General features: G+C 40.3%; 1 protein-coding gene and 1 long non-coding RNA gene across 6 annotated transcripts in view; one reads left to right on the forward strand and one right to left on the reverse strand.

The window, feature by feature from the left end:
* Nucleotides 1-197: 197 nt before the first annotated feature.
* LOC108447140 overlaps nucleotides 198-10653 on the reverse strand; it is an 11830-nt gene continuing 1374 nt past the window's right edge. The window contains exons 2-4 of the long non-coding RNA XR_001862540.1: nucleotides 9548-9673; nucleotides 5903-6107; nucleotides 198-309 (exon numbers count right to left, since the gene is read on the reverse strand). This is a non-coding gene — a long non-coding RNA (uncharacterized LOC108447140). The remainder of the gene's footprint in view (nucleotides 310-5902; nucleotides 6108-9547; nucleotides 9674-10653) is intronic.
* The window catches only part of DENND4A (DENN domain containing 4A), a 49047-nt gene continuing 48772 nt past the window's right edge, over nucleotides 10379-10653 (forward strand). For 4 of the 5 annotated variants that reach the window (XM_017736246.1, XM_017736252.1, XM_017736236.1 and 1 more), the window contains exon 1: nucleotides 10379-10453. The gene's annotated coding sequence lies outside the window, so the exon portion shown is untranslated. The remainder of the gene's footprint in view (nucleotides 10454-10653) is intronic. The other variant, XM_017736261.1, reaches the window with a different exon arrangement.

The raw sequence follows: 10653 nt of genomic DNA on the forward strand, positions 1-10653 counted from the left end.
GGTGGTGCCCTCCGGCGAAGGGGAAAGCCAGGGACGAGAGCTCTCTGTCACAGGGGCAGAGGCCTAGCTTTTATAGGGATACAGGGGATGGGTGAAGGCCAATGGGTTACAAAGGATCTGCATAGGGTCTCCTAAGGGATTGTGGGTCTGTCTTTTCTCGACGTGACCATAGAAGAGGTTGCCTTTCCAGGGAGTCCTGCTGGGCGATTGCAAAATCTCTTATCTCAGCAGAGATCCCTCCAGGGCAGGGGCTGGGCATATCCCACAGTAGACTATGGGAACATCTCTGTGCCAGGTAGGCTCCTGGTCCTAAAAAGAGAAATAACTTGTATTAGGAATGGAGTAAGAGTCCTGTATTTGATTCTTTGATCACTGTGTCTCTGCTTTTATGATCTCACTAGGACAGTTACTTGATGCTTCTATATTTTGAGTGTCAACATGACTCCTCCAAATATTTGAAGTCATCTTTGTGTTTAATTTCTTCTCTGGCAAAACAGCATCCACTGCAGTTTAAGAATAGAATACATTAAAAAAAGTATACAACTCCAAAGCATAGAACATAGAATTTCTGGGCAAAATTCTCCTCTCAGTTACACTTATATAACTCTGGAGTAGTGTCTTCCTCTTTCTTGTTACTCTGAACCTCCTTTTCATCTCATTGGGTCAGAGCCATAGGACCTACCACACATGGCTAAATCCTATTTCATCACAACTGTTGCAATCTCCTAGACAAAATTACAATCTCAGAGGAAGTACATAAAGATGCATGGGCCTCAATACCCTAAAAATATGCTGCTGTCAGTTGTTCTCTGTTAGTAGTTTTCCATGCAAATGAAAATACTGTGGTGGTGGAGAACTGCTGAGCTATCTGGAGCAGATATTTTCTCCACACACGCAAGCAGAGAATCTGCACTATTTGGCTGAGCTCCTTTATAAAACATGTTCAACAGCTCTTTCTTTAAACAAAGAAAGGGTTTGCTCTAAATCATTTGATATTTATTTTGTATAACTTGGCTGTCCATGCTATAGAAATGCTGTTATGGTCCAAGAAGACAGATTGCCTGGGCTGGAAGCCCCAGCCCTGTTCCAGGGAAGCACATGGCTTCCTTACAATGATTATGATTAATATAATTACTATTCAGTATATGGTGCAATTGTTTTTGGTGTTTAAAACAGAACAAAACAAAACAAAGCAGGTTTGGAAAGGAAAACAGAGCATCAGAAAAAAAAATTGTTAAATAGGAAGTGGTTGACTTTCAGGAAGTAACTCCATATCCAGATTCTGCTATCCAGTGCTTCCAGTCATCAGAGAATGGGAAAACAAAACCCCATTAAATATCCCAATGGTCCTTTAGAAAATAATGCACCTCCCTTTCTGTAGGTACAACATTTTACATCTCCTGTCCAACAGCTGGTGGTGTCAAAGGCCAAGCAAGCAGGACGTGGAATGCAGAGCCTGACATTTTTCAGCGGTTGCTGAAGGCAAAACCATCTAAAACTGTAGCAGATGTTCACTTGCTTCCTGTCTGCTTATCAGCCTTGCAAAGGCACTTGGGTTTTGTGCTTGTTGTGCCAAGGGTAGCTATGGAGATCTCATACAAGCTGTGCAATAGTGATACGCTGAAGAGTTCTTTATGTATTTGGGTATGAATGATCAAGAAAATATTATGGTTTCCAAGAACTCGGTCAAAATTTTCCATATGTACATTAGATGTTCCCCTCGCATGACAAGAAAATGACAGTGTATAAAATAACTTAAGAAATACACTTCTGCAGTGAAGATGTTTGTTTGGCCTCAGTGTGCTCATGTTTTATACATTGTTTCTAGTACACCATGAAATAAAGAATAGTATCTGCAACCAACTGTATTTCTCCAAGGCCTTGAAAATGCTCAAGAAGAGTTTTTAACTGTCAATTTAAATATCACTGCCACGAATCCTTTTTTCTTGCACCTCAGCTGTTTTAATTCCTGTTTTTATTCATTATGAGCTCCTGTAAATTAAAACTTTAATATGAATGACTATAGGCAAGTGTTAAAGCAGAGCTCCATCTATTCTAGAGCTTTGAGATAGCTTAATGAGACTGATTTTTACACTGATGCATTTATATTATTATGCATTTCCAATACAGTTGAGATGCAGGGCAACTAAGTTCATTGCTTAATAGATGGAAGTTCTTTTCCTCCATGAAATAGAAGAAATAAAGGAATTTACTTTATGTAAATTCTAGCCCAGATGTTTTGCTTTAAGGGTAGCAGAAAAGGATGGATTTGGAAAGGTTCCTTTGCCCATGTTGAAACTGGGAACCAAAAGTTACAGCTTTGACTTATCACTGGTAGACATGGTTATAGATATTCCCATGGGAAACAAAAGGTTTCAGAGGAACAGTGGCTCTGTTGGTGTTTGCCACATTTCATGTAACACTATCCAGGAAAAAGAGCACTAGGTAACCATTATTGCACTTTTAAATTGTCAATACCATTGCAAATCCATGTTAACCTGGAAATGCAAACAATGGGCACAGAGTATTCCTTCTAGGGGTGATATTCTCTGCATTGCAACATCATGACGCATGGCCCAGGAGGAACTGAAGCCCTTTGGGACAGTTGGTTCCAGGGGAAGTAGGTGTGGACTTTCTTTTGAGAATATGAGCTCCCATACGAAAGCTGGAGGCCTAAAATTCAGTCACCTTCCTGTCCCCAAAGGCAAGGAACAACAAAGCAATGCATGAAACAAAAGAGAAAAGTTGTTGAAATTAAGATATGAGGACTTCATGCAAAGGGCAGACTTGCAGGCAGAGGATGATCTGAAGAATGCGGCAATAGAAACTGCCCGAAGCATCTGGGAAAACACCATAAGAAGTACAAAGATGAAAGAGGAAAAGAGGGGAAAAGGGGACCCAGAGATCAAATTTGTATGAGCTGGGAATGTAGAGAAGGTGAGCACAATTCTGTTGGTGAGTTCCTGGAAGAGATGCAGTAAATATATTAAAAAACAATGTACTGGTACTGTGACTGGGTAGGAGAGCTTTTGTCTGAAGAGTTTGAAAATTGAGGTCACAGTATTTAGACTTCAACTGTACACGGTAGCACAGTTGGAAGCAGGATGGATGAGATGGTTTAACAGGGCTTCATTGTAGTCACATTAATTCAGTTTAAATAATTAATTCTCTTTTAAATTGACTCTACTCTGCACACTTGACATTTTGGAAAAGCTGCCATTGCCTGGCCTTCTGGTAAACGCTTTTGCATCTGTTTTCCATTGTTTCGTTCTTGAAAAAAATCCTTGTCACTAACAGGAACCATCAGCAGCATGGAACAAATTGACTTGCCAAGGACATTTCCTCCCATCTCATTATTTATACTGGAAGTACTCTCTTTTTTTTGTATCAAGAGTCAGTCTGTGATTTTTTAAAATTGCCATTTATTAAGGTAGTTTTGTACTGTATTATAAGTCAAATTCTAGCTTGGTTACATAAATTACTTTCTGTGCATCAACATTTGGTCATACATTTTCCAAGGAGGTGATCAAGCAGTTTAATTAATAATCAATTCACAACTTCCCTCTGCCTACCTCATTATGAGGAGCCGCTGACTGTTGAAAGAGAGGATCTCCCCCAGGTACAAATCAGCAGATACATCACTATCCCCCTTCTGCTCTTAGCACATTGATTTTGAGCCTCAAGTGGCTGAGATTGAGTGGATCTATAATATTATTTGACACAAATTGGGTTAAACAAACAGGTTTTGTCTTTTACTCTCAAGGTGATTTGGTTTGTGTTTTCTCTTATATCCTTTCTCAGCTCTTGGTTGTGGATCAGTTGCTAAGAAAGTGTTCATCTCGTGTAAACTCCCCCATGGAAGTGTCAGTGCTGTATGGCAAAGGAACACAAACACAATTTGGGGGGGGTCTGTTGGAGTTGGGGCTCCTTCAGGTAACCTGGAGCCAACCCTCTGAGAGCTCAGCAAAGGGCAGAGCCTGGGCTGACCTACATTCCCAGTGACTCACCATGAGATTTAATGTTGTTGCTGTTTTGCTGGTTTCTCAGCAGTTGCTCGCTCAGGCTTTAAACAAGGGCACTCTTACCTAACCAAATCGATGGATGAGCAGTTAGGACTCAATCTAATAGAGCCAGTATTTGTAATAATAGAAGGGCACATTCCAGAGCAGTTACAGAAGAAAGGAATTTCAGATAATTAGGAGAGGAGTTGAGCAGTGATACAGATTTTAAAAGTACCAAAGATAAAATAACAGATACTAAAAATATCTGTATTGAGATCAAATCCTCATGACTCAGTACTCAAGCCAACTTCCATTCTCTAGGAATTAGTAAGGAAATAATCCAAACAGGGTAGGTCGTGGTGTGCTGCCTTACTCTGGACTTACACTTACACTTCAAAGATGTATCTCACACTGAAAAAGGGCAGACTCAGGTCTGACTTTTCAGGGCAATTGAAAATTTTAAAAAGTATGTTCTGTAGTTGCAGCTTTTTAAAAAAAATGGTGAGTTTATTTCTATCTAGAAAAAAATTGAATAGTGAGCACCCTGGATCTTGAAAGGCAAAAGCACTGACAGCAGGGCCAGAGATGCATTCTTTGTGACAAGAACATAATTTTAAATACCTGTAACTTTCTAGCAAATAACTGAGGAGTGATGAATACAGCTTGCAAATAGAAACACAATTTCTTCTCTTTTTGTCTGCATGAAGTGTTCTCTGACTAGATGCAAGACTTTGAAAGTATTGAAGATACTGTAAGCATTGAAAGTACTTTGAAAGAAATTAGTATTTTGAAAAGTATTTTGACATGCTGTAGAATCTCGGAAAAGCAGAAATCTGTGTTAGGAGAACTTCAGCTACAATCTGGGTCAGATTTTCAGTGCAGATGTGTCAGATGCATTTCCTTGGAAACTCTCCATGACAGTTAGTGAGAAGAGTGACCCAACGTTTTCTCACCGTACAAAATAACCGTTCTGTTTGATGATGTAATGTGCATGAAGCACTGCTTGGATTTCCACAGCAGAGTCCTGTTTAAGCTTGTTTGGGAGAAGAGATTTTGTCTCAGAAGAGTTTCAAACATAGTCTAGCAAATCTCTTTGGTACATCTTGACTGATCTCTATCAGTTTTCGGAATTTTAATAATCTGGTTTTATTTCCAGATAATGACTATTTATGTAAATGAGATGCCTTATAAATAAATATGGAAATTATTCCATAATATTAATTACAGGCTTTATGGTTCAAACACCTATTATATAAAGGCAAATGGTGCTGGGGATTGTCTTTCAGTTTATTAATTTAGTTACTTTGTTAGTTTTATTTTAACTTGACTTACATATGTTGGGCAGTATTTCCTGAACTAAAACAAGGTGTATTGTGTGCCTCGATATATCAAAGGATATAGAAGGACAGTAAAAATCAAAGTGTATCCTACAGTGGTAGTAGTAAATGGAACCCAGACTTCAGAAAGTTTTTGTCTAAGAATCAAATAAATGAGTTTTACTTGGAGAATCTCAGCTTAAGTGTTGTTAGCCATTTACTCAAAAATTAGTTTTAAATTAATTATAATCCTTTGCACTTCTCTAGCTGCTACTCTTGAGAATCTCAGTAGTGTTCTACAAACATTAATTAAGCCTAATAGTACTCCTGAGAAGTGGTTAAGTGATAGATATACTTCACCCACCATGATATAAGCAATCTCTAGAACAAAATACAAAAACCTTAAACAGTAGGACTACACAAGAGTTTAGAGTCTGAAGTATCCCACTCAGGTAAAATGGTGGTGAAGGTTTAGATATGTGGAATACAATTGCAAAGCCTGGGCATGATTCAAAGATGAATAAAAGTGCAAATAATAAGGAACACTTCACTAGAGATCTCTAGTGAAGGAAAGTTGTTTTTTACCTGATGCGAGAGGAGATACCCACAGTATCACGTGGTGTGGCTCTGGTGATGAATTGGATACTGATTCAGAGGAAAACCGCTGTTTGCAGAAATCACCCCCAGATGGGCCAAAGAGCAGGCATCCACATGGAACATTTAAGGCTGATCCATGAACAGCAGGGATAGCAGTTAAGTCCTTCTCTCACCCCTGAGGGAACAGGAGCTGCTGAAAATAGCAACAAACCAGCAGTATCAGTGTGTACATTTACAGCCCCAGACTGTTATTTTTGCTGGCGAATCTGCATGCACAATTTCCTTCCTGATATTACTCCACAAAGAGAAGCTTTTGTTATCTGGCTTTACTGATGACAGCAATACTTAAACCAGGTTAGTGTTGGCACAGACAGCCAGCTGGCTTTGGTAGATGCATTAGGATTTGAGTCATCCTCAAGCAACACTTCTGCTGTCCCATGCTCACAAAATGAGCTGCAAATATTTGTCCAAACTGTACACGCTGATTGCTGACTAATGACAGAAGAGGTATGGATGGCATCATTGCTTGACACACCGACCCGCAGCAACACAGCCAAGCACAACTTAACTGTTTTCTTTCTCCCTAGCACCAAAGGCCATCCCCTGAGTCTCTTACCATTCGAAAGCTGATAGCTGCTGCCATGCTGCAGTGCCTTGTGAATAATTTTAGCAGTTGCTGAGGGAAACTTTAAAACGTGAAGCCTAAGTCCTTAGATGCACACTCTGAAATCTTGAGGAAGCAAATCAGCACTGGAAAGGGAAATTGTAATAAGTTTGCACCAGATTTTTATTTATGAAAATGACTTGGAAGCAGCTGGATCTCCTCCTTGGGTACATTCTCTTTCCTTTTTGTTTCCCAGCATTTCTGTGCTTTTGGGACCAGAAACTCTCCCATAAATATTGGCAATACATGCTTGATGAGAAACTCTACCTGCTGGAGAAAAAATCTGCTCATTTTATCCAAGTGGAATGCCTAGATACTGCAATTAGACAATTAGACTTTATCCTTACACATATACAGTAACATTCTTTATTTGCATTTGTGAATTGTAATTCACGACACACATGACTCCAGTGCTTCTGCTGAGTTCAGTGGCCTGTGGATCAGGGCTCGTATTTGCTTCATTTCCCCATATTTTTTAGCTGCTTTTAATTACTTTACCTAGAGAAGGGGCTAAAAAATATTTTCTTTTTTTGTTTTTAATATATATATGCTATTCTATTTCCTTTTATAATTTATAGTCAGTAGTTTCCCTGGAGTGTAAAAGCTTTTCAGAAATACTATATTTGAATCAGTAAAAGGAAGAGTTGACCGCACTGTTGTACTGCTGCACCATAATATTTAAATACTTTATTTATTTCAAAATCTCTCCTAGAATTTAATCCTTCCAAGCAGGGACAGTCTCTTTATGTCAAAAGGGATAAGTTCCAGATTTTCAAATATGCATATATGAAAAAGTCCATGAAGATGTTACTTCGTTTCCAGTGTGATTCCAGCTTGCCAAAGGCTCCATTTCACTGCATAACCCTCTGGATGCAGATCCATTACTGCACCGTAAAGTGGGTTACTGGACAGGGTAAGGCAATTCATCTTCTGAAATGCAGAGTCTTGTTTTGCCAGTTATGGAGTTTATAATTATCCATTATCTTCATAGTTATTTTTACCAAGGTTACAGATAGGTCTATTTGAAAGGTATTCTGTTGGGTTCTCTTGGAGGCTCATCCTTCCCCTCGTAGAGGTAGACGAGCAGCGCACACAGCACAGCCAAGTGAGTTCAAAAGGCATAAAACTGGTGAGAAACCGAACAGATTAAGTCCCAAACTGCACACTTAAGAAACTGAACTAAAATTGTTTTGCCTATGGAAGCCAGTCTCTGCCAGGAAAAACTGGGAATAGTGATAGCTGCCTTTTTTTTTTTTTTTTAAAGCACTGCTGAAGCCCCATGAATTATAAATCGTCAAAGCTCACAATCCTGGGACAAAGTCTCTTAAAATCATGTCCTGGGACAGCAAAGTTCTCCATTTTATTCCTGGCTCTGTCACTGACCATCTGCCACTTGTCTTCTGCCTTGCTTGAGTTTACCCATGTGTAAAATGCACTTAAAATAAGCTAAACCAGACTTTGAAAATTACTTCAGTGCCACAAGCTAGAAATTTGGGGTTGTAACATGGAAAAAAATCATTCTGTGGTTGCTGGTCCATAGAAAGCCTGCGTGTCTCTCTGGCTGCACTCCAGGGGAGGCTAAATCTGGCTGCCAGGGCTCCGCCCTGCACTTGAGAGGCAGCAGAATCCCACATTAAGCGTGCTTGGTGCCTGCCCACTGCACTACATGCAATTGTTAATTTGTGTAATTAGCTTACTATGCACAACAAGAATCTGATCCAACACCAACTGGAATTAATAAGTAAACTTCAGTGACTTAATGATCTTGGGCTGGGGTCTTCATGTGCAAGTAGAGCTCCTTGCTCAGAGATCCCGAAAATCCCTGGGAAGGGAAAGGCTTTGTCTGACTGACACATAGACACATCTCTGTGCAATGAGCCTGGCAGGAGCTGGGCACACAGTAAATCTGTCTCTGACTGTACAGTAGCACTATTCACTGATGCTGCTCTTTATTCACAAATAAATACAGCACTATAGTCACAATTTTTCATAGGCCCTTTCACAGGTGGCTTTAGAAGAGTCTTAAAGTGGAAAATTGATGACAAGCTATGCAGGAAAGCTTCGTGGCGAGATTTGTTAGGAAAGGTGACTTGATAAAAGTGGTGACAAGCTAATAATGAAATGGAACATTGCAATTAAATGCGCTGGTGGGGAAGAAAGTATGCCACAGCCAAGAGCATGAGCAGCAGGTAGGTCAGGGAGAGAAAGCAGCAGAGGCTTGATGGAACAGGGTGGGAAGGGGGGGAGATGTAGGAACAAGAAAGACAGGACAGAGATAAGCACTGTTAGCTGTGATGGCAGGATTGGGCAGAAACTACTTTGGTGTTTGCATCAAGCCTTGCAGAGAGAGATCCCTGTCCCTGACCGCAATTTGTTGACATTGACACAATATGTAATTAAATGCAGATAGTCCTAGAAGGACAGAAATGGTGGAGGGAAACAAATTGACAGCAAAACAAAGACATCTACACAAAGTTTTACTTATAAAAGAGCTGAAAAGTATGAAAAATGCCAGAGTATTTGTTTCTCTAAAATGAGTTTCCTTTAGAAATAGTCTAGAATATTTTAATGGCTATGAACTTAAACCCTGCAAAGAGAGCTATTCATACATCAGTGCAGGGATTTTGCTCGGTATACAGGCAGCTGTAACAATACTCTTAGAAACAGGAACAGACCCATTAATCTTGGATGTTAACGCTGAAGCCTACATGAAATTTATGCCTACATGAAAAATGAGCAAGGGCAGAGAACACAGAACAGTTTGCATATCAAAAATTACTAACACTAGCCAGAAGATGGACTTCATTATTGCTATTTATTTGAAAAGCATTTCCAAGATTAAAATATATCGGAAATTGATTTAGAAAAGTTTCTACCAGCACACAAAATAATTTAAGGACATGCTACAGGACACAGAGCATCTTGCTGCAGTGACTAGTGAGATTCTGGGTTCTTGGTCTCTCACTTACCCCACTGTGTACTGTCGGGAGAACCACGTTCTTTATGGGTGTGGCTAGAAATGCATTTCAGGTGGAAACACAAGGAATGAGCAATATTCTTTTACTCCCTGACACATTCCTTACTTGGTTTGCTGCCTGTTGAGAAAAAAAACGAGACAGACTCAGCTTCCAAATATCAACCCTGGCAGTGCAGAGCTGTGCCTGCATGTCCAGGCTTGCATATGAGTGCTCCTGTCCAGGTAGACACCAGCTTGTGTCAGCCACCACTTTTCCTATATGAGGGCACGAGGAGCAGCATTTCTGCTGTAAGCAATCTAAATAATAAAGGCATGTGGGGACAAACAGCGTTATTTTATACTTTTTTGGTTTTATATTCTCCTATTTGGTCAGATTTTCAGAGGGATGAGGTAAACCAAGAGAGTAGCTTTGAACATAATCTATTTACAGTTCAGTTTTTATAAATCCACAGTATTTACAAATTCAGAACTTCATATGAATTTTATGGCTTTTATAACAAGCCACATCTAAATCCTCCAGCCAAACATCCAAAACTGAGGTAAGCCTGAATTCAAACTCAAAATTGTATGGTTGGAGCCTATCCCTAAACAGTACTTCGGTATAAAATTTGGAGACTCAGGGTTGCAGTAGACAAGGTGCCAGAAAAGTAGTATTTATTTCTGTGTTGGTACAGGCAAGAGGACTCGTTCTGTTGCGCTCAGCAACATCTTGACACGCTGCACTAATCTTAGCTGCACGCTCTTAAAAGATTATTTTTGTCTCGGGTTCTTTTTCTAGCCTTTGATGCAACAGCCTGCTGCGGGTTACATCAAGCCTGCAGAAAATCCCTCGATTTTCTCATCTCTTGTTTTCCAGACAGCCGGCACTTCCTCCGGGTCCAGGCGACGGGCGCCGCAGGTGAGCCAAATCCCGGCCTATTTGGGCCGGAGATTAATTTCTGTTTAAATTAAAGATGCTGTCTGGATTAAAAGGCTGAGGTGGGGGGGAGGCAGAGTCGAGCCCATGGTCTGTGCACTGTTTTACGCGCTTTCACTGAGGGCGCCCCGCTCCCCGCCTTCACGGCTCGGAGCTGCGTTCCGTGAGGGGGAAGGCAGGAG

This window comes from Corvus brachyrhynchos, unplaced genomic scaffold (genome assembly GCF_000691975.1).
Source record: "Corvus brachyrhynchos isolate BGI_N302 unplaced genomic scaffold, ASM69197v1 scaffold200, whole genome shotgun sequence".
In the NCBI taxonomy this organism is placed as follows: Eukaryota; Metazoa; Chordata; class Aves; order Passeriformes; family Corvidae; genus Corvus; species Corvus brachyrhynchos.